At 40.1% G+C, this 24,557-nt stretch overlaps 1 protein-coding gene across 4 annotated transcripts in view; it reads right to left on the bottom strand.

The window, feature by feature from the left end:
• FRY (FRY microtubule binding protein) overlaps positions 1–14,815 on the bottom strand; it is a 446,915-nt gene extending 432,100 nt beyond the window's left edge. For 2 of the 4 annotated variants that reach the window (XM_082700313.1, XM_082700315.1), the window contains exon 1: positions 14,372–14,815. The gene's annotated coding sequence lies outside the window, so the exon portion shown is untranslated. The remainder of the gene's footprint in view (positions 1–14,371) is intronic. The other 2 variants (XM_082700306.1, XM_082700308.1) reach the window with 1 other exon arrangement.
• Positions 14,816–24,557: the final 9,742 nt, after the last annotated feature.

The following is a 24,557-nucleotide window of genomic DNA, read 5'->3' as shown; positions in this document are numbered from 1 at the left end:
CTTTGTTTTAAGAGGCCAGTTGGCAGGGTTGTGTGTCTCCTCACATGCATCTGTCAGAGGATGCAAAGCAGAAAAAGCTCATTTGCGCTTCCATGTTAGAATCCCCACGAAGGCTCTGAGACCCCTCCCTAGATGATGAAAATATGGGAAACTCATGATAACAAGAGTACTAATATCAGGCAGAGGTAGGAATCCAGATGTAGAGTTCTTACTCTCCAAGTGAAAACAATCTTAGGCTACTCTAAAACTCCTCAAGAAAGTGGTATGAGACAGACATAGTCCTCGGTCTTGGGGCTAACTGGAAGCTTTTCTGGAGTTTCAAAACACAAGGACCAAGGTCTGGTAACTTTCAGCTTGTCTAAAAAGCTATATAATGATTTACTATCATGGAAAGACATTTGGGATAAATTGTGTTAGCTGACAAAAGCAACTTACAAAACAGTATATTAAATGATTCCATTTTTTTGTGTATAATGTGTGAAGAAAAGAAATATGGGAGGGAACATGCAAAATGCAAACAGTGATTGCATTTGGAAGGTAGGATAATGGGTGGCTTTATTTTCTTCTGTTTAACTAAATCTTTAAATTTTTCTACATTGAATACATTAGTTGCATAATAAAAATATTTTAATAACATTAATAGTAAAATATATTTTAATGTACCTTAAGTACGCTAAGATATTTTTTAAATGTATTAATGAGAGGTCACATAGCCAAGATGTTGAACCTGTGGGAATAAAAAAGCAATTTCATAACCGATTTCTAAAAATTCCCAAATAGATGCCCCAGCATCTCTTTAAGGAAAAGCCAAGAGGAATGCAATGTAGATTTCACTTGCTACAATATATTAACAAGAACGTTTAAGATCGGCTAACTACTTATGAACTCATGGAATCTGTAATTAAATGCACTCTATTTAGTCATTGCTTCAAGAGTAAACTTAGGGTTGCCAATGGTTTTCTTCTTACTTGAGAAGATAACAGTATGTGCTATGGTGAGTGCTGTGAATTGTGTAAGACTGGTGATTCACAGACCTGGACCCCTAAAGCAAATAACACATTATATGTTAAGAAAGAAAGAAAGAAAGAAAGAAAGAAAGAAAAACAATAGCAAATGAAGGTAAGAGTTCCCCAATTCTTGGCATCAGAGCACTGAGTGGCATCTCAACACTCTACTTGTTCTACTTTTGGTGGATTTAATTCCACTGTTCTGAAGAGTGGGTACAGAGAATTCCTGCAAAGAATAATGCCAATCTGTGCTCCCACTTTAAAGTGTTTGTTTCCACTTCTGCTGCTTTCTAGTCATCTAGACATTCCATGTAAGGCAAAAAAGATAGGTACCAGAGGAGAAGAGATGTTCTAGACTGGGCTGTGGGTGCCAGCAAGGAAGTGCCTATAGCTGTATGATGATGAACGACTTGATAGAATGGTTGCCATAGCAATGGACATTACTGGGCTAAATTTGAGAGACAAAAATAGCTAGGATTTTCACTAGACTGTCACATTACAGTCATTTCCAAAAGCAACAAGAGTGGCAATAACAATAGGCAACTACTCCGTACCAGGCCATTAGTGCACTAGATATTTTATATTCTCTTGCAAACTCAACGAAGTTGCCCAGTAGAATTCAGTGGCCAAAGAAAGCCAAGACTGATAGATGTAAGCATACACCCTGGGAGGATTATGTAGGTGCTTAAATTCATGATTCTGGGGTCAGACACTCTTGAGTTCTTCCCTCAACTTCTTCACTTGCTATCAGAGTGACATTACGCAAAATATCTAGCCTCTTTGTTCTTTGTTTTCCTAACCTGGAAAATAGAGATAATAACTGCGTCTATTACACAGAGGGTGTAAGGGGGTGGCTGTGAGGGTGAAATGAGGTAAGAAGACATTGTGATGCCATTGGCTTGGCACTGGCCACACAGTCTTCAACAGGTGCTGATTCACGACTCTTTCTGTGGATGGGGGGGTGGAAAGTCCAGGTCAGTCTGAATCAAAGCTCTCCCCACTCCAAAAACATACCCAAGATAATGTAGCCATTGTTCAAGAGAACTCTGACCTTTATTCTGATCATTTTCATAGTGAAGAAAATTATTTTTCATTTCCATGCAGTACTTACCAAGACAGTTTCCACCTGCAGTTGCTATAGATATAAAGAAAACTGCTGAAGTGAACATTTTGTGAGCACTGAGACCAAATTTCCAAATTTTAAGTACTGTTATAGATAAGTGAGATCAAATTTCAAAACCTTAAGTGCTGTTTCAGATAAGTATGCTTTTAAGAGACACAACTAAAGCATCTAATGTGCTATTAGAGCCTGTGAGTGTCCACACTGAATTCTTCTGTTGGATTTATTTCTACTGTTTAGAAAAACATCTAAGTAAAAGAAGAAAATCCTTATATGTAATTCTGTCTTAAGTGGTTTCTGCATAAAGTCCCTATGATCTAACTTCTTTAGTGGTGGTTCAAGGATTATTATTATTTTTGTTTTACTGGTTTAACAAAGGAAAAAGAAGTCAGTAGATACAGACTTCCAATTTTCCAAATCACTTTTGATTTTTTGTCAAAGCACAAACTACACTTTTAAGTGGTAGTGATTAATCTGTGTGCCTTATGCTCTGGACATTAGCATTTGATGATCTGATATTTGTTTATCAATGTCCGAAATGTCTGCTCATCTCCCTCAACCCATACACCAGAATCTGAGTAGTCATGCCACATAGTCCATATTCATGTCAACTTGTTACATATTTTATTTTATTAAATTTTATTTATTTATTTATTTGTTTGTTTGTTTGTTTAAGTGATCTCTACCTCCAGTGTGGGGCTTGACCTTGAGATCAAGTGTCACATGCTCTTCCAACTGAGCCAGTCTTACATATTTTAGGTACGTTTTTATTACCTGTGTTTTTTCTCATTACTTTCTCATTTCAGGTCATTTTACCTTTTAGAATTTTTTAGCAAGTAATTAAGTTATTATTAAGTAAGTTATTAAGTAAGTTTTTATTACCTGTGTTCTTTCTCATTTCTTTCTCACTCCAGGTCATTTTACCTTTTAGAATTTTTAAAAATTATATTTCCTTATTTAAATGCTTTTCAGTTTTCTATATTCCAAAGCATCATATTTTATAAGATAACATGAACTTTCAGAAAAATCTTCATGGCCTTCAGGTCTGGGATAAATACATGCTCGTCTTCCCTCTTCCTTCCTCCTTCCCTCTTTCCTTTCCATACTTCCCTCCCTTCTTTTCCTTATCTTTTGTATTAAGACTGCATTCTTTTAGAGCAGTTTTAGGTTCACAGTGTGAACCTAAAATTTTGCATATAACCCTGTCCCTACACATGTATAGGCTCCCCCATTATCAAAACCCCCCATCAGAGTTGTGCATTTGTTACAGCTGATGAACCAATATGGGCACATCATAATCACCCAAAGTCCACAGTTTCCATTATGATTCACTCTTGGTGCTGTATGTCCTGTGGATTTGGACAAATATTTAATGACAAGTATCTATTATACGCATATGGTATTTCATTTTTTTTCTACAACATTTAGCACTATGGCTTATCTTATTATTAAATTTATTACAACACAGGTTTCCTCTGCTATCATTAAGCTTTTATAAAAGGCCTACATCAGTACTTGTTTTCACCAACAAAAAGAAGTCTGAAGATTTTCACTTTTACAAAATGGTGACTGCTTTTTCTCTTTACACCCTCTTGGCTTACAAAAAGTTTCACAGGAATGCTCTAATTTTGAAAGCTGGAGAAACCTGTACTTTGTTATGACCAAATAGATTATTCTGTTTTTACTGCTTTCTCTTCTTCTATTATTCTATTGTTCTAGCAAACTCCATTAAGTAATTGACCTTTTCTTTAAAGTGGTATTGCTTATTTGTGTCTTACATTAAGTTCCCTAGGTAAACTAAATCAGAGTTGGGAATTTCTATACTTTTTTTGTCTGTCTAGTTTTCAATCCAATATCACAGAATTTTATTTTTTTTAAGATTTTATTTATTTATTTGACAGAGAGAGACACAGTGAGACAGGGAACACAAGCAGGAGGTGAGGGAGAAGCAGACTTCCTGCTGCTGAGCAGGGAGCCTCATGTGTGGCTCAATCCCAGGACCCTGGGACCATGACCTGAGCCGAAGGCAGATGCTTAATGACTGAGCCACCCAGGTGCCCCTCATAGAATTTTAATAATAGTCATTTGTAATGGTTCCCCCCCTCCTTTTTTTTTTTTTTTTAAAGATTTTATTTATTTATTTGACAGAGAGAGATCACAGTAGACAGAGAGGCAGGCAGAGAGAGAGGGAAGCAGGCTCCCTGCCAGAGAGCCCGATGTGGGACTCGATCCCAGGACTCCGAGATCATGACCCGAGCCGAAGGCAGCGGCTTAACCCACTGAGCCACCCAGGCGCCCCCCCCTCCTTTTTTAAAGAGGGAGTGGGTAGGGGCAGAGAGAGAGGGACAGAGAAAATCTGGGTGTGGAGCCTGACATGGGGCTTGATGTCAATATCTTGAAATCATGACTTGAGCTGAAATTAAGAGTGGGATGCTTAACCAAATGAGCAATCCAGGCAATCCCCCATTTATAATAGATTTTTAAATTTGTCTAGCCAAGTTTATCGTCATGACTTCTATTTGTTAAAATTTCAGTTTTGATGGGGTTTTTTTGATACTTCATTATTGATGATTTAACTATCAAAGTATAAAGTATTATGTGAAACTTTTATTTCATAATGAATAAGAATCTTTAGGCCAGGGATGCCTGGGTGGCTCAGATGGTTAAGCAGCTGCCTTTAGCTCAGGTCATGATCCCAGCGCCCTGGGATCGAGTCCCACATCAGGCTCCTTGCTTGGCAGGGAGACTGCTTCTCCCTCTGCCTCTGCCTGCCACTCTGTCTGCCTGTGCTCGCTCTCTCACTCTCTTTCTCTCTCTAACAAATAAATAAATAAAAAGTAAAAAAAATAAAATAAAAGAATCTTTAGGCCAAAGAAGGGTGGGAATTCCAGTGTTAACCAAACAATATATTTTATATCAGCAAATACTTATTAAGCACCTGTCATTTATAGCTACTTTTCTAGGCTGTAGGGCTGACAAGATAAGCGAGAATATGCCTCTTTCCACTCTACCCCCAAAAGAGTGCAATTCAAATTCATAAAGGTTAAATCTGAAATAGAATGCAAACACGGAGAACAACTCCAGGAAGGCTCCCCAGTCTCACCTCACCCTCCCATTATGGGGTCTCACTTCTATGCATCAACACAAAGAAAGGGCTCCAGGAAGCAAAGGCCTCACAAGCATCACTGATGTTGAAAGCAACATGCAGCTCTTGTGTAGATGTAATTGTTCATCATCAGTTTTCTTGATGATTCAAATGTTTCTGCACATTATCTCGTTTCACTGAATACTCCATTTTCACATGGGCCTAAATTGTGTATGAAATCAGAGTTCAAAAGGACATAAAAGCCTAGATTTCAAAACATACAGGAGGTTAAAAGACATTTCACTAGTATGGATAAACCCAAGGAGTGTCCTGACCAACATCAAATCTAGGCCAGCAACATAAACGAGGTAGAAAATCATTCACTGTCTAATTTAGGTTAAAATTGCTACTTTAATTAAAGTTATGATGTCAGTTTGGAAACACAATGGGGGAGCAGCTGTGCTCCAGTGAAAACATCCCTACAATTTCCATCAACATAGATAAGCTCTTACACAATGCTAAGGAGATGTGTGCAAAGCCACAAATGGAAAGAATTGTAAGCAGAAGGCAATCTCAGAGTTTTCACTGAAGAAATTACCCTTCTTATATTATGAGATGGTGCTCCCGCTTACGTTTTCATTATTATTTCTTAACATGCATGGTCAAGATTCTGAGGAAAAGTCACTGGACTTTAAAGACATTATAATTATTAACCTACCACATAAAGAGAAATCATGAGGTTGCTATAATTCATCTTATTTACTTGGCTGTGAGCCCTAACACTTCTACCCCCCTCGCACTGCTGTCATTCATCATAAAGAGCAATGTCTTGAATATAGAAACAACTCAAGTGTCCATTGTGATGAATGGATACAGATGAGATTGATGTGTATGTGTATGTGTATGTGTGTGTGTATAATTCAGCCATAAGAAGGAATTGAGATCTTGCCATCTACTACAACATGGATGGACCCAGAGGGCATTATGCTAAATAAAATAAGTCAGAGAAAGACAAATACTATATGATTTCACTTATTTGTGAGATCTAAAAAAACAAAACAGTCAAACAAAAAAGCAGAAACAGACCCATAAATATAGAAAACAAACTCATGGTTACTAGAGGACGGGGAGCAGGAAGATGAGCAAAATGGGTAAAGGTGTGGGAGGAGGTACAGGCTTCCAGTTGTGGAAGGAATAAGTCACAGGGACGAAAGGTACAGCATAGGGAATATAATGTAGTGCAATAGTGGTATATGGTGACAGATGGTAGCTACATTGTGGTAAGCATGGCATAATGTATAGACTTGTCAAATCACTATGCTGTACACCTAAAACTAATATAACACTGTGTGTCAACTATACTTTTTTTTTTTTAAGATTTTATTTATTTTATTTGAAAGACAGAGATCACAAGTAGGCAGAGAGACAGGCAGAGGGAGAGGAAGGGAAGCAGGCTCACCACTGAGCAGAGAACCTGATGCAGGGCTCGATCCCAGCACCCTGGGATCATGACCTGAACTGAAGGCAGAGGCTTTAACCCACTGAGCCACCTAGGCGCCCCTCAACTATACTTTAATAACATTTTTTTAAAATGTCTTAAGTCCAACCCCACAACCATCCAACTAATCGCCGCCCTCCATCAGCATCTGGAAAGTACGGGTATATTTGAACCATGTGTGCCTAGGCCTATCACCACACCAACAGTACATCTGGTACTATTTTGAGAAACTCACATTGAGAAGTGTGCTCCTGAGTACATTTACAATACACAATTCTCTTTGCAACTCCAGTTTTACTCAGAAACAACCTTTCTATAAGTTGCCTGCAATTTTCATGTTTCCTGACTTTAACTGATATTCCAAATCCACAGAAAGGAATGACCCCAAACATATAGTTAACCTTAGAGTTAAAGGCGTATTTGCTTAGGAGTTCATTTATGTGTTTAACAACTTAACAGTTTTGCCTCCTCTTGGTCCTGGATGGCTCATCTCTCATTTGGGGATCCTTTATGTAGCGTGGTTCCTCATTTTTTTTTTATTTTTCTCAAGATGAACACTGCACACCTGACTTCAATATGCAACGAAGGCTGACTGTGAGCGTGGCTGGACCATCTGGTACCACAACTCAGATGTAATTAATGTTTACTGGGTGAGTACCATGTGTCAGATCCGGACCGAGGCATTTCTGCACATTTGGCTGAATGCTCCCTGTGTACATGGGGCTAATTCATTACTGGACTATTTTTAAAATCCCCATATATTAACCATGTCTTGTATTTTCTGTATTCTGATGTTCTCACATCTTGGGCTCCTGATGACACTGCAGGCACTGCCCTTCACAGGGTGAGCTCATTCCTAGAGATAAATTTGCCTTCCAGTGTGCCTTTCATATGCAAACCAATCAATCCAGAGCCCATATTCCCCACCCTCACACTCAGCACTGCTGTCCACCTGCCCTAATCACCCCAGGGCCAGGTACCAGACAACTAGGGACAGACAGCCTCTATGCCCCAAAGCTCTCTGAAATTAGTGAATCCTAAACCTGCCTCTCCTGCTACCTTCTCTTGCCCACATTCACTCCATGCTCCCTCCACCTCCCTGTGGCTCTGCGTGACTTATGTGCTTCCTGCTTCTAGGGATCTGTGAGCACAATAAATAGAACTGCCCTATGACCCAGCAATTGCACTACTGGGTATTTACCCTAAAGACACAAACGTAGTGATCCAAAGGGGCACGTGCACCCGAATGTTTATAGCAGCAATGTCCACAATAGGCAAACTATGGAGAGAACCTAGATGTCCATCAACAGATGAATGGATCAAGAAGATGTGGTATATATACACAATGGAATACTATGCAGCCATCAAAAGAAATGAAATCTTGCCATTTGCGACAACATGGATGGAACTAGAGCGTATCATGCTTAGCGAAATAAGTCAAGCAGAGAAAGACAACTATCATATGATCTCCCTGATATGAGGAAGTGGTGATGCAACATGGGGGCTTAAGTGGGTAGAAGAAGAATCAATGAAACAAGATGGAATTGGGAGGGAGACAAACCATAAGTGACTCTTAATCTCACAAAACAAACTGAGGGTTGCTGGGGGGAGGGGGTTTGGGAGAAGGGGGTGGGATTATGGACATTGGGGAGGGTATGTGCTTTGGTGAGTGCTGTGAAGTGTGTAAACCTGGTGATTCACAGACCTGTACCCCTGGGGATAAAAATATATGTTTATAAAAAATAAAAAATTAAAAAAAATTCCTTCCTTTATGACAGTCATTTCCATGTCTGCATGTCTTACCATACATGATTAAAGCATCCCAATTAATCATAGAATTGGCAGCTAAGATTATTCTGTTTTTCATCCATCCTACCCTGTGTGTTCAGTAAAAACAAGTTTTAAATTATTCTTGTCTTTGGGGAGCCTGGGTGGCTCAGGTGGCTCAAGTGGCTCAGGTGGCTCAAGTATCTGACTCTTGATTTCGACTCCAGTCATTATCTCAGGGTCATGAGTTCAAGACCCCGGTCAGCTCCACGCTCAGTTGTGGAGTCCACTTGACATTCTCTCTAGCCCTCTGTCCCTCCCCCACTCAGGTGAAAGCGGATGCAAGCTATCTAAATAAATAAATAAATAGAATCTTTAAATCATTGTTGTCATTTGTCATCTGCTTGGTCCATGTTAACAATACTTAATGAAAGTAATTATACATAAGTTCCTTTAGTGTACTAGTGTACAATCAAAAAGACTGAATTAATAATTATTTTCTATTATGTGAAAGAGGCAGCTCTGATCCATCCACCAGGTCTCTTCAGAGCACACATTGCTTTGCCTGTGCGTGGGGAGAGACACACACCATTTCCTCTTCCCTAAGCAAGCAGACAATGTATATTAGAAGCCCACAAGTGACCTTAGTTGGTTACATATTGTGTTTCGGAGGTCCCAGTTTCATGGAACTGGAATCGGGGCGTATCTTTGCAGGTCTGGCTATCACATTAATAGAACTGTGGGGTTATCCTGGCAATGCTAATTGTTCACTTTGGATCCTCATGACTGCTTCAGAGTTTGCTGCTAAGTGAAGTTCCCTGCCAGTTCCTTCTGTTGCATCTTCATAGAGCTTTCTCTTTGGCCTCTGCTTGACTAGGAAGCAATAAGGAAGAAGCACTGACAGACAGAGGTCTATATTGCCTATCAAGGCTTTCCTCTTTCCTTTTCATCTTTTTCTTTGTTAAAATGTCAAGACGGACATTTGCGGGGGGGGTGGTTAAAAAGTAGACTGCAAGGCAAGGCCTTAAAGCATGTGTGTGTATATAAATACACATGTTCTCTCAGAAACACACATCCAGACAAGGTCACCAGCACTGAATTCCTGTGTCAGAGGAGCCTACTGAAGGAAAAGCATGTGCCTATTAATCCTGGTTACTCTCAAATACCCAGTAGGACAAGTACATGAAATTGAACTAAGCATAAATTTCAAGCAATTTATGATTTGGGATCGCAGGAAAGAATCAGAGTATTAAGTTGTTAGAAATTCTTTCAGTGGTCAAAGATTAAGATGGAATTTCTTCTATACTGAACTAGTCTTTGTAATGGCATGACATATTTTGAATAGGGGTCTGTAAATAAAATCAAGGAGTTAATGCTGGCCTATACCCTTTCTCAATGTCTGGCATTTCTGTCAATGTCATAATTTTAAGAATACATCTTCTAACTAGCAGGAGAGTAGTGAACTACTTGATGTGCCTCCATGCCTTCCACAAGAGGTTATTCATTCACTCATTCTACAGATATTTATTTATTGAGCAGATTAACTATGTGTCACGGACTATCCTTAAGTGGCTAACAGATGGTAGAGCACAAGACAAAAAAAGTCCTTGCCCCCCTGGAGCTTGGTCTAACAGAATGAGTGACTATATGAATGAATGAATCAATAGGGTTGAGGCAATGAAGGAGGCACAGATTAGCATATTTCACTGATTTTTTTTTTCACATTTTAACATCTCTGAAATCAGGATGTGTCTTAATATTGATGGTATCTTAAAACTGCTGATAACTTGGCAGTACCATTGTCATTTCTCTGCACATGCATAAATTTGGTCACAGCTATTCATTTTGTTATCACTTCTAAATTATGGGCATTGTTGGTACTGCATGTGTTCTGTTTAATTGCCATTTAAATGGTTTTCAAAAAGATTCCGTGATGATTTGGCCCTGAAAGAAGATGTTCCTGTGTATGCACCACAGCACAGAAACAGAGCAGTGGGGCATAAATATTATATTACTAAGGGAAACATTTGTCTTTGTTTGGCATTTCCATATTACCTTGCAAAGCAAGATCCAAATGCTTTACCAGATTGAAAAAAGAAAGACACAGAAGAGGAATCTGTTACAGCGTGTTACTGAGATATAGCAAACCCAGTGCCTCTCACACTTTGCTTAGGGAAGCAACAGTAATGAAGGAACAGGCAGGAAAAAGTACCAAAACCTACGGAACACATGGAGGCCTGAAAGCAATGAGAGAGCAGTGTGACTGATTCATACGGTATCACGGAAGATGACAGTTAAGATGGAATACATGATATAATATAACTGGTAGTGTTTTGTCTTCTTGTGTAACATAAAAATGTTATTTCTTATAACTGATGACACTTTAGGTTTGACAAAATATGGGAATAAAAACAGATAGCTAGTTAATGAGAAGTGTTATAAATAGAACAGAATAGAGTAGAAGTTTGTTGATACTGGACAGTTTTAAGTTAGTGAGGTACCTGCACAAACCCAACTTTAGGCAAACTGTGCAGTATCAATTTGGTATAGATTTTTAGATCACTAGTCATTCTAAAGAAGACTATATCACTCCATATCCCCAACAATGTTTTTGGTATGTTTCCCATTCTCATCCAAGAGTGTGACAATGAGCAAACCTCGTGTTCTACTTTCCCGACTTTAATTAGCGCTGCTCCAATTTGGGGCTTACAGTTTACAGAATTTAGAGGAGAGGTGCTGGGGCTGTATTCTAAATGCAAACCTTCTGACTGCTGCAGGGGAAGGAGTGAAATAATTAGACAGGAGAGTCCATCTGAAATCCCAAAGCATGCATACGGGACTTTGAGGTTCTTAGCACTAGAGTAACATGAGTAAAATGCCAACTACACAGATATGTTTCCAGGCAGCATATGGCCTCAGCTCAAAAATGCATCTATTTCTCTTTAGGCTTGGTACTTCAAATCATTTTGGAACCAGAGAGAGTTGAAAACTATACCAAGGGAGAGAAAACACACACACACACACACACACCCCTCTAGGCAGGAGAAATGAGAAAACAATGGCTGTCGATTACAACACACACCAATTTTTAGACACAGTTGCAGAACTTACTGTTTCACAACCGTGACATCAATTTTTGATACCATTCAGCCAGTGACAACTGTGTTACTATAGAAGTGAGTAATGGAATCAGAAATAGGTGTGTGGCCACACCCGTCACCAAGATAACAGGTAAATAGGTTTCTTTGCGGTGAACACACAGCTTCAGTAGTATTGACAATGGGCTACACCATACACGTGGCATTTCACACCATGGGGAAGGCCTGCTTCCTGCTCCTGGGGCCCCATGTTAATTTCCTTTCTGGTCAGCAGTGGAGAATATAGGAATTCCCTGGACAAATACCACCATCCCCAGCAACCTTGTTTCAGTTTTTTCCTTTAAGTAGGCAGGCCTACGTCAGGAATTCTCTGACAGTTGGTACAGGAAGATGAGTGTGCCAGTGTGAACAGTGCAGGGGATGTGCTGCTGCCAACTGGTGGTATGTACTTACATGTGCAGAGCTAAAACAGACTTGGAAGACTAAGAGGGTAGAGACTGCTCCTTAAGTGGCAGTCGGGAAACACTTGGTTACCTGTCTTCCAGAACCAACTTCTCTGAAAGGACAAGGAGGTTATATGTCTAAAGATTCCCATCTGATTTACATGCTGGGGACTGGGGCTTAGGGGGAATCTGGAGAGTTCCTGAGGTTACCCTTTGGTGAAGGGAATACTTGTTGGGCACAGGCAAACAGTGTTAGGTTTCCAGAGGGAAAAATAGTCTATAAAAGGGTTTGAATCCAAGAGGCCAGCACATAATATTTGCCATATTTTGGTTTCCCACTACATTATAATATGGCAACTCTCTCTCAAGAGACGCTGGGATGGGGTACCTGGGTCGCTCAGTGGGTTAAAGCCTCTGCCTTCGGCTCAGGTCATGATCCCAGGGTCCTGGGATAGAATCCCGCATCGGGCTGCTCCTCGGGTACCCTTCTTCCTCTTCTCTCTCTCTCTCTGCCTGCCTCTCTGACTACTTGTGATTCTGTCTGTCTAATAAATAAATAAAATCTTAAAAAAAAAAAAAAAAAGAGAGACGCTGAGAGATAGCATAGGGTAGGGGTAAAGAGCATGGGCAGTGAATCAAACAGATCCAGGGTCAAATCTCACCTCTATCACTTCCTTGACATATAGTCTTGGGAAAATTACATAATCTCTTTTGTTTCTGAAACAGAGTGAGTAATAATATCTCATCAGGCTGACTGTGAGATTTAAAGTCATAATTTATGGGGCACCGGGTGGCTCAGTGGGTTAAGTCTCTGCCTTTCGCTCAGGTCATGATCTCAGGGTCCTGGGATCGAGTCCCACATCAGGCTCTCTGCTCAGCAGGGAGCCTGCTTCCTCCTCTCTCTCTGCATGCCTCTTTGCCTACTTGTGATCTATGTCAAATAAATAAATAAATAAAATCTTTTTAAAAAGTCACAATTTGTGTAAAAACTTAGTGATATACCTGGTACATAGTATGTGCTCAGTATTTGAATACTATTGTGTCACTACTAAAGAAGCTTCCTTTTCTTTATGATGTAACCTCAGAGAGGTTAAGTTGCCTGGTGTGGGGGTAAATCTTATGGCTCAAAACAGGATGTCTATGTTCTTGGCTAAGGGTATCTCCAGAGCACAAAAATTGGTATTATGAAGTTGTCTTATGGTATGAATGTCTTGGTTAGGAATGAATAAAGTAAACTTAATAATCCATGTGTATAATCAGGAAGGTTGATCAGAATTCGACAGAATCTACATATATTCGTTGAAACCTAATTTCAAGTCAAAGGGATATCCATATGTTACCACCTCTACTCTGAGCTACTTTACCATAGGCCTGTTCCCACAATCTTATGTAAAACTCTGTTATACCTCTAATCATTTCTCTACATTGGAGAAAGTTTTGTAAAGCAAATAATCCCCACCTAACTCGCCTTCTTTCGAAGGTTAAAACTTTCTTCTATCTTCAAGTGGGTACACATGTTCTGTATTCTTTGTTCCCATCTCCCATCCGAAAAGCGGGGCTATAACTTCTCCTCCCTTTCCTGTGCTCCACAGCACCCGCCCAGCACTCAAGGAGAGCTGATTGGAAGCATATGGCAAGAAGAAACTATTCAAATTTGACAGGAGTAATCACTGGCACCTTGGACACACTGGTGTTTGGGGGATCTTTAATTAGAAGGCAGACTTGAAATTTGGAAGCTCGTGGGGGCACAGACATTGGTAGCGCCCACTCTAGGGAGAGAGAAGATGGGGGGATACTGACTACCTGCTGCACTGTTTTCAAGCAAAAGCCATAAGGTGGGGGGTTCAGGATGTCCTGTGTCCCAAGGACCCTCCCGAAGGGAGAGTCCCACAGAGGAATTTCCTCAAGAAAGGGCCTGTGTCGGGAATGCTGCTTGGGTCAGAAAGTGGCATGGGTTCCTGCATGCCCACATTCAGACACAGGTGTCCTCAACTGGGTGCTCTAGCTGTCTTTCAAGGTGCGGGCCTCAGGGACCCCCGAGTCTGGCTCCTTAAGTCTCAGCATCAAACTTTCTCCCGGAACAAGACCTCTTTCAAACCACATGGAGACAGGAGGAGGATGGAGGATGGGGATGCAGCCAGCTGCTGCCCGAGACAGCCCTCCTCCCCCCACCCCGCTTCCCTCTGCCCCCACCCTCTTCCTCGCGGGGAAAGCGGCCCAGACAGCGCAGCCCCGCCCAGCCCCACCCACCCCGCTCCCAGCCCACCACTCGGTCTTGGTAGCCTAGAGCTTCACAAAGCCACTTGCCGGTCGCTGCGGTGCGCCGGACGAGGGGGCGAGCGGGGTTGGGTACCTTTAGGAAGAGGCCAGGACACCGGCGCCCGAAGAGACCCGCAGCATCGCCCGCACGCCGCCGCCGCTGCCGCCGCGAGGGGCTACTTCGCTGCGCTGAGAACCCGATCCGGCAGGGACCGGGCGCCGCCGCCGCCTGTGCCGCTCGCGCTCCCTGAGCTGCGCTCCACTCGCTGCACCCCGGCTCCGCTGCCGGGCGACCGCCACTGTCAAGCGGAGCGCCGCCCCCTGCGCGCCCGGCGAGCCGCGGACCCCCGGGACGCGCCGCCGACGGGATTGGTTGCGGAAGTCGCTGGCTCCGCCCCCGCGCGCCGCGCCCCTCCCGCGCCGGTGGCGCGCGCGGCTGCCGGCTCTCTCCAGGGGCGCCGCGGGAGGGTGGGGTCCCGGGCTGGGCGAGGCTTCCTGCGGGTACGGCGCGCGCGGAGCCTCCGCTCCTGGGCTCTGCAGTTTCTCCCTCCTCGGCCAGCCCAGAAATAACTGGACGGCCAAGAAGAAAAAGAGGAAACATCTTCTGAAGGGCCCTTCGCGGGGAGGGCAGTGGGCTGCAGGGGTTCCGGGGTGAAATCTTAATGATAGACATTTATTAAGGAAGCCCAGGAAGGGCTCCCTAGGGTGGAGTATTGGATTATAGCCAAAGGGTTTCTTTTGTTTTTTGTTTTAGCTGGTTTATTTTTTAACCTGAAGGCGCCCTCACACACCGTCTAAACTTCATCTTACGAAGAAGCAAAATCCAGTTCAACAACTTATCCAAGGTCACAGACCAAGGAGATTGATTCTCTACCTGTATACCAAAGCAAAGCTGCCTCGGGTTTTATTTCTTTTCAGTCATGCGAAGGGAAGCACACTGATATTTGATGCTATGTATATTGTGTCACAAGAAATTAATTAAAATTCCGTGGAGATAGGAAAGTGGATTGGTGGTTGCTAGAAGGTGGGGATTGTGGGGGGAATGCAGAGTGACCGCTAAATGGGTAGGATTTTTTTTTTTTTTTTTTTTTTAGGGTAATGAAAATGTGCGCCACCACTATCAAATCGCATAACTGGGTATACTAAAAAGCACTGATTTGTACAACTTTCAGATACGAATCTGAATTGTATCTCAATAAGACAAAATATAACAGGAGTAATAGTGCTTTGGATTAATCTACATATACACATAGTTGGGCTATGTCACAATTCTGTTCTTTGTGGGCAGAAGTTTATGTACATGTACTCCGTTCATTCATTCATTCATTCATTCAGCAAGCCATGTCCATCTTTACCAGGTACTCTACCAGGGTTACAAAGATTAATAATGCATGCTCTGTCTTCAGGGAGTTCCCATCCTATTCAGGGGGTAGTCTTTGTAGTACAATACAGTAAATGTTACTCCAGGGAGGTAACCAAATTGCCAGATTTAGGGCACTAAAACCAAAGGAGGGACCTTTGCACAATCATGGATGGGCTGGAGTACATCTATTTTAGCAAGGGCTGATATGCTGGGTGTGAGAGGTGGGACAGAAAGTGAAGCCGGACTGTTACTCACAGGACAAGTTTTACTGTGAATTAGAGCTCAGTTCAAGAGGCACAGCCTAATTAAAAAGTGAAAATTGAGTTCCTCTTTGTCTTTTCTATTCCTGGTATAGTGTGTGATTTTGGTGAATGGTGTTGATATAAACCTAGACTCATTGTCTTATCATAGGGAACAATTGTATCAGCAACTGACCTTCATTTCCGCCTTTATGGTACATAAAGAGCTTTGTGCATTCTTTCCTCTGAAGCTGGAGAGGTTGAAGGCATACGCTCAAGACCTTGCAGCTTCTAAGTGATGGAGCTGGAATGGAACTCTATTTCCAGGCTATGAGTCCCACATTCTTGACATTTTCAGCCTTGTGAGTTGCGAAGCTTCCTGAGAAGTGCAAAGAACTCTTGACCTAAAAAAGCTTTTTAAGCAACAGCAAATGAAACCTGCTTTTACACTTGGAGTTGATCTACATTTTGGTTGGGAAGAGTATTATAGGTCCTAAGGGGAAACAACAAGCAAACAACAGAGCTAACTGATCCCCTCAGCTCTTCAATTGAGTCTGTGCATGAAAATCCTGGATTCTAGGTTTATAGAAGAGTGACTCTGCAACTGGAAAACTGGGGGCTACCTATTTGTATTGTCAAATATGCACCAACAGCACTTTCCTTTTCTTCCACCTTTCCTTCCATCCCACATGGGGTTGTGAATACCTTTTGAAAGCACATAGAGGGGCTTTGTTAATTTCCTTACTTCTCTTCCCCTTATTTGCATCTTCATTCATCCTTCCCCCTACAGGTTCCCAAACCTTTTCTCAGCCTCAGAGCCTGAATGTTTGTTCAATGTTCCATGTTGTTTTATCAGCAAAAAGTGCATCATTTTTCTCCCCACACTAATTATTTATAGTGCTGACATACATTATGAAATTTGGATATTAATTGGCACATATAGCATGTAAGCCCTAGAGCTTTGGGACATAGTTGCAAGAACATTGTAGAATTAATACATTCCACATCTTAACAAGCTGTAAATTGAACTCTAAATCTAAATGCCTGAAATTTAAGTTAGTTTCAATGTAAGAAAGCACATTAATATTTTAACAGTAACTAAGCTAAGAGTTGAGAGCAGAATGATTTTAACATTTATTATAGAATTTTATCTCTGAAGAGATAGTTGACTAGTAGTTTTAAAGGTCTTTGAAATCCTAAGTCTTATTGTTTCTTTTCTTTTCTTTTTCCAATTCCTCCTTTTAGTCTCATTTTAATCTTTCACAGTGTTCTGTTATCTAATTAACACCTCAGCATTATAATATTATTTTCTGTTAAATTTCTGTGTAAAAAAAATCTAGGGAAACCAAAAGAATGGGGGGGAGGGGAGGATGCTGATCTCCCAGGAGTCTAAAGCCTGGAGAAAACCAACAAGAAGCCCGTAGCTATTTCTCTCGCAAGAACAGATGTTGTTCCTCCCTGAGGAGTTATTATGGGTTGGAAGAAATGAGATAATGACAATACACAAGCTATTTTATGAATGTTATCAAATATCATCAGCACCAGCCAGATAGATCCCCAAATAAGTATTCTTTACTGATGAAAGTAAAAGCAGAGGAACATGACAGTTTTCTGAATATATTCAGAAAAAAATAATTTGAGCAAAATAACCAACGTAATAGGTCCACACATGATAGGGTGTGGGAGACAGTCCTTGGGAAGCGGAAACTGTTGTTGGATGGAAACTGTTGTTGGTGGGCTGGCCAGACTAGCCATCAACAGTCAGCCTTCCCCAGAACCATGGCTTTGCTGCCTTGTTGGGCAGCCCTCCTCCTCTCCAGGTCACATGGCAGTTGTTGGGACAGCAATCTACTGCCCCTTAGGATATTTATGGGACCTGTTTTATGGGTGAAAAGCCAACCAAAGATAGGAGAAGGAGAGGAACCAAAATACTTCCCTGCTTAGCCGTCTGCCAGATCCTGGTGTTTTTAAATCAGCTAGCCCTGGTGTTCCGTGCTGTTCTGGGAGCATCAACATGTGGCAAAATTTCATGAAAGGAAGGATACCAGCAGATAGTGATTACAAAGGTATGTAACCTGATGAAAAATCATAATTCTGTAGATAGTATAGGTGGAAAAATAATGAAGGGTTTAAAAAAAAATCAAATATAATGCTACAATTGCATACTCTAAACAATTAATAGTGGGAAACTATTCCCTAGCTCAGACAAGAACACTTGATTCTGTGTGATTAGGGAAAGCATCATGATATGAGTGGATTTTGAATTGACAATGAGGTGTGTGTGAGGAACACTAGTCAGAATGAAGCGGAGAGGAAGCATTCCATGTGGAGTGAAAAGCACCTGGAAAGTCCCAGGGTGTGCATATGTATGTGGTTTCAGAAAAGAGCAAGGTGACTTGCGGATGAAGTGTGGAGGGGATAGAGATTTCTGCTTATCTAAGCTGTGTATAGTTTCTCAGCCTTTGTGTACCTGCAGATTCTCCATTTCTACCTCCAGGAAAATAGATACATATTTGAGAGAGGAAAGAAACCAGCTTGAAGTAACTTAGCTCTTACCATAAAGAGCAAGAAAATAAAAAAATTCACATTATGTGAAAGGAAAGTCAAACATGATATATAATTATTCAGAACAAACCACTAAAAGGACTCTTCAGGAGAATAAAGAAGAATAGTTATCCCAAAGGAAGCTACTGTTTTGACATTTAACTGGGAAGACATCCAAAAATTTAGACTGGGAGTATAGCCTTTGCCTTTTTTTTTTTGAAGACCTAGTAGTGATTATTCAGAGAAGCTAATGTTTGTAATTCTAATTACCTTCAAGTGATAATAAAATAAAAACCTGATTGATGCATATATAAAGAAGACTGACACAGAAATAATTCCCATTTTGTTAATACATGACTTGATGCATTTTCTTAACATAGCTAAACTTCCCTCTGAAATGAATCATAATAATCCTTTATTTCTTACCTCTTTTTGCTTACTTACTAGACTAGTTGAAGTGGTTCCATTTCTTTCCTTTATTTTTTTTCTTTCTGTCTCCTGGCATGTAAGAATTATATTTCATGGCAGTAGTAGTAGCTTAGAAAGAAATTACCAAGGATTTTAAAGAATCCTAAGGATTTAAAGTATGTTAGGAAGATGGGAAAAGATAAATTTAAATCCAATTTTCCTAAGTAGAATGAGGTATGTAGTTTGTGCAAAGAAAGACTGATAAACTTGATCAGGATTTTGAGTGAAGGTCTAGATCAGGTTATTAAAAGTCTAGATATGAGCACCTAATAGAAAGTAAGGACCACCAGAATCCAGCAGAGATTAATGAAGAAGAATTCATGTCAGATTAACTCTTTGGATTTCTCTAGGTTATTTCTCTAGGTTATTCTGATAGACCAGAAATTTATTAGGTTAGTGCTAATTGTCCCCCAATATCTGTTTGCCCCACCTTATTTTTACTAGAAGAGTCCTCTGTGTTTTAGTTGGAAACATGGCAACTTAGCAACTTAGTTAGGATTCCAGTGTGGCTGCATGTGGCCATGTGACTAGCTTTTTCCTGGTCATTGGGATGTGAGGAGCACTGATGTGTCCCACCTCCCCATGGCTTCCCTTCACTTCCTCCTTCCCTTTCCTGTAGATAGCAGTGGTGAGAAAACATCCCCCAGGTAGTGAGAACAACACTCATGGATGGTGAAATAACAACATGGAGGATCCCTGACTCCCTCAATAACTTCATGAAGAAAAAACACCTATTCCTCTCCATACCCTATATTAGAATAAATTCATTTTGGTTCAGCCACTGAAGTTTTGAGTCTCCATGTTATGGAAGCTTAGATTATAGCCTAGTTAATAAAATATGTGAACTTCAATAAGACATTTGCTTATTCTCTTATGATATACTTCTATGCAAAGAGAAGAAATGCATATAAGACAAATGTTTGTATTTGTAGCTGGAAGAATTAGCCTTACTCAAATTGAACTCACAGTTATGGTGTATTACCACAGAAGGCTCCAGATTAAAATCAGTCAAGGGACAATTTGGGTCAGAGTTCAAGAAGTGGACTCTGCTATATATGTCTCCTCACTGGAGCCCTGGACAGCATTAACTCCTCCCAACAACAGTATGTGACAATATGCAATGAGTATTGCCAATCAGAGAAACTTCCCAGAGCTTTGGTGTCTGGATTTATTATTGGGGCTTATTCACATAGACCTGCAAAGCTGACCTGAACATCCGGCCCCTCTAGAGGTAGAGCTGATACTGGATGGCCCAAAGCCCCAGCCATAAATCACATTATTAGACTATATTGTGTGGCCCAAGGCTCTCAGATAAATAAAGACCTGTTAATGGGTAGGGCATTTCAAAGACCTGCAGATCACCATCCAGGAGCTGAGAGCAAAGACTAGATCTCTTTTTGGATAGAGTTAATTTTTTACTACAAAATAGCTTTCAATACATTGCATTTTTATTATTGAAGCCCAAACCATGCCATCTTTGACCAAGGTGAGTCTCTTAAATTGGTTCCTGAGTCCTTATGAGAAGATTTATTGATCTTGGATATGTTCCTTGGTTTTTTGTTTGTTTGTTTGCTTTTTTTTTTTTTTTTTTTTTAAATATCACGACATGATCCAAGCTCATCTAGTTGCTTTTGGAAAAAGTATTTGAAGACCATAATCTGTATGGTAGGAATTTTCATGGTTATTGGGTTAATTATTGCTTCTAAGGATTTTCAGAGGACAAAGTTAAAATGATATATATTCTACCTATTGTATATAGAATAATATATACATAATAAAGGTCAATTTCTTATGACTATCATACTGATATTTACCACTGAAAAAAGTACTAAGGACTTTTACTCAAGCTCATCCATATTAAAAATATATCTTTCTTACACACTGAGAATTCTGGTTCTCAAGGACAAACAGAGAGGATATTAGAATTACAATATCCCCTAAATATTCATTTGTTTTATTTATAAACACACACAAATAATACCGCTACTAGTAGAATTAGCACTACTGATACTAAGGATAATACTACTAACAGTATTATTAGTACTGATGACTCTAAGAATAATGCTATTAATTTTTTTACTCCAGTATGATTACTGAAAGTAGTTAGAATGTGTTTCCATATGCTTTCCCCAATTTCCCCCAAACTGTTTAGAGGTCCTATACCTACATTGCTAGAGTATAAACCTCAACATAGTTTACTTTCTCTCTTTTGGACCTCATTTAGTCTTGGTTGTGTAAGAAACTATAAATTCAATGTTCATAATCAGAAATATGACAATGTCTCTCTATTCATTTTGGTTATCTTAACCTCATTCTTTCACAGATTTTTTTAGGGAGAACTCACAGAATAATGTTCCATGATCTCTTGCATATTGATTTCATTTTTCTATGCTATTTCTACCTCAAGAATCAGTTTTGTTGAATATAAAATCCTTGGCTCAAATAATTTTCTTTGAGTACTTTAAATACGTTACTCCACTTTCTTCAGATAGCAGAGATTTTGAGAAGTCTGATGGCAATCTAATTTTTTTTAAATTTTTTATTTTTTATAAACATATATTTTTATCCCCAGGGGTACAGGTCTGTGAATCACCAGGTTTACATACTTCACAGCACTCACCAAAGCACATACCCTCCCCAATGTCCATAATCCCAACAGTCCTTTATCTGATATGTTGTTTGCAAATATCTTCTCCCATTCTGTCAGTTGTCTTTTGATTTTGTTAACTGTTTCCTTTGCTGTGCAAAAGCTTTTGATCTTGATGAAATCCCAATAGTTCATTTTTTCCCTTGCTTCACTTGCCTTTTGCGTTGTTCCTAGGAAGATGTTGCTGCAGCAGAGGTGGAAGAGGTTGCTGCCCGTGTTCTCCTCAAGGATTTTGATGGATTCCTTTCCCACATTGAGGTCCTTCATCCATTTTGAGTCTATTTTTGTGTGTGGTGTAAGGAAATGGTCCAATTTCATTTTTCTGCATGTGGCTGTCCAATTTTCCCAGCACCATTTATTGAAGAGGCTGTCTTTTTTCCATTGGACATTCTTTCCTGCTTTGTTGAAGATTAGTTGACCATAGATTTGAGGGTCTATTTCTGGGCTCTCTATTCTGTTCCATTGATCTATGTGTCTGTTTTTGTGCCAGTACCATGCTGTCTTGATGATGACAGCTTTGTAATAGAGCTTGAAGTCTGGAATTGTGATGCCACCAACGTTGGCTTTCTTTTTCAATATCCCTTTGGCTATTCGAGGTCTTTTCTGGTTCCATATAAATTTTAGCATTATTTGTTCCATTTCTTTGAAAAAGATGGATGGTACTTTGATAGGAATTGCATTAAATGTGTAATTTGCTTTAGGTAGCATAGACATTTTCACAATATTTATTCTTCCAATCCAGGAGCATGGAACATTTTTCCATTTCTTTGTGTCTTCCTCAATTTCTTTCATGAGTACTTTATAGTTTTCTGAGTATAGATTCTGTGTCTCTTTGGTTAGGTTTATTCCTAGGTATCTTATGGTTTTGGATGCAATTGTAAATGGGATTGACTCCTTAATATCTCTTTCTTCTGTCTTGCTGTTGGTGTAGAGAAATGCAACTGATTTCTGTGCATTGATTTTATATCCTGACACTTTACTGAATTCCTGTATAAGTTCTAGCAGTTTTGGAGTGGAGTCTTTTGGGTTTTCCACATATAGTATCATATCATCTGCGAAGAGTGATAATTTGACTTCTTCTTTGCCGATTTGGATGCCTTTAATTTCCTTTTGTTGTCTGATTGCTGAGGCTAGGACCTCTAGTACTATGTTGAATAGCAGTGGTGATAATGGACATCCCTGCCGTGTTCCTGACATTAGCGGAAAAGCTTTCAGTTTTTCTCCATTGAGAATGATATTTGCGGTGGGTTTTTCATAGATGGCTTTGATGATATTGAGGTATGTGCCCTCTATCCCTACACTTTGAAGAGTTTTGATCAGGAAGGGATGCTGTACTTTGTCAAATGCTTTTTCAGCATCTATTGAGAGTATCATATGGTTCTTGTGCTTTCTTTTATTGATGTGTTGTATCACATTGACTGATTTGCGGATGTTGAACCAACCTTGCAGCCCTGGAATAAATCCCACTTGGTCGTGGTGAATAATCTTTTTAATGTACTGTTGAACCCTATTGGCTAGTATTTTGTTGAGTATTTTCGCATCTGTGTTCATCAAGGATATCGGTCTATAGCTCACTTTTTTGGTGGGATCCTTGTCTGGTTTTGGGATCAAGGTGATGCTGGCCTCATAAAATGAGTTTGGAAGTTTTCCTTCCATTTCTATTTTTTGGAGCAGTTTCAGGAGAATAGGAATTAGTTCTTCTTTAAATGTTTGGTAGAATTCCCCCGGGAAGCCGTCTGGCCCTGGGCTTTTGTTTGTTTGGAGATTTTTAATGACTGTTTCAATCTCCTTACTGGTTATGGGTCTGTTCAGGCTTTCTATTTCTTCCTGGTTCAGTTGTGGTAGTTTATATGTTTCTAGGAATGCATCCATTTCTTCCAGATTGTCAAATATATTGCCGTAGAGTTGCTCATAGTATGTTCTTATAATAGTTTGTATTTCTTTGGTGTTAGTTGTGATCTCTCCTCTTTCATTCATGATTTTATTTATTTGGGTCCTTTCTCTTTTCTTTTTGATAAGTCAGGCCAGGGGTTTATCAATTTTATTAATTCTTTCAAAGAACCAGCTCCTAGTTTCGTTGATTTGTTCTATTGTTTTTTTGGTTTCTATTTCATTGATTTCTGCTCTGATCATTATGATTTCTCTTCTCCTGCTGGGCTTAGGGTTTCTTTCTTGTTCTTTCTCCATCTCCTTTAGGTGTAGGGTTAGGTTGTGTACCTGAGACCTTTCTTGTTTCTTGAGAAAGGCTTGTACCGCTATATATTTTCCTCTCAGGACTGCCTTTGTTGTGTCCCAAAGATTTTGAACCGTTGTATTTTCATTATCATTTGTTTCCATGATTTTTTTCAATTCTTTTTTAATTTCCCAGTTGACCCATTCATTCTTTAGAAGGATACTGTTTGGTCTCCATGTATTTGGGTTCTTTCCAAACTTCCTTTTGTGGTTGAGTTCTAGCTTTAGAGCATTGTGGTCTGAAAATATGCAGGGAATGATCCCAATCTTTTGATACCGGTTGAGTCCTGATTTAGGACCGAGGATGTGATCTATTCTGGAGAATATTCCATGTGCACTAGAGAAGAATGTGTATTCTGTTGCTTTGGGATGAAATATTCTGAATATATCTGTGATGTCCATCTGGTCCAGTGTGTCGTTTAAGGCCTTTATTTCCTTGGTGATCTTTTGCTTGGATGACCTGTGCATTTCAGTGAGGGGAGTGTTAAAGTCCCCTACTATTATTGTATTATTGTTGATGTGTTTCTTTGATTTTGTTATTAATTGGTTTATATAGTTGGCTGCTCCCACGTTGGGGGTATAGATATTTAAAATTGTTAGATATTCTTGTTGGACAGACCCTTTGAGTATGATATAGTGTCCTTCCTCATCTCTTATTATAGTCTTTGGCTTAAAATCTAATTGATCTGATATAAGGATTGCCACTCCTGCTTTCTTCTGATGTCCATTAGCATGGTAAATTCTTTTCCACCCCCTCACTTTAAATCTGGAGGTGTCTTCGGGCTTA

Source organism: Mustela nivalis (assembly GCF_964662115.1).
Source record: "Mustela nivalis genome assembly, chromosome: 15".
Taxonomy (NCBI): domain Eukaryota; kingdom Metazoa; phylum Chordata; class Mammalia; order Carnivora; family Mustelidae; genus Mustela; species Mustela nivalis.
The sequence above is the reverse complement of the archived record's forward strand: the minus strand, read 5'-3'. Positions and strand labels throughout refer to the sequence as shown.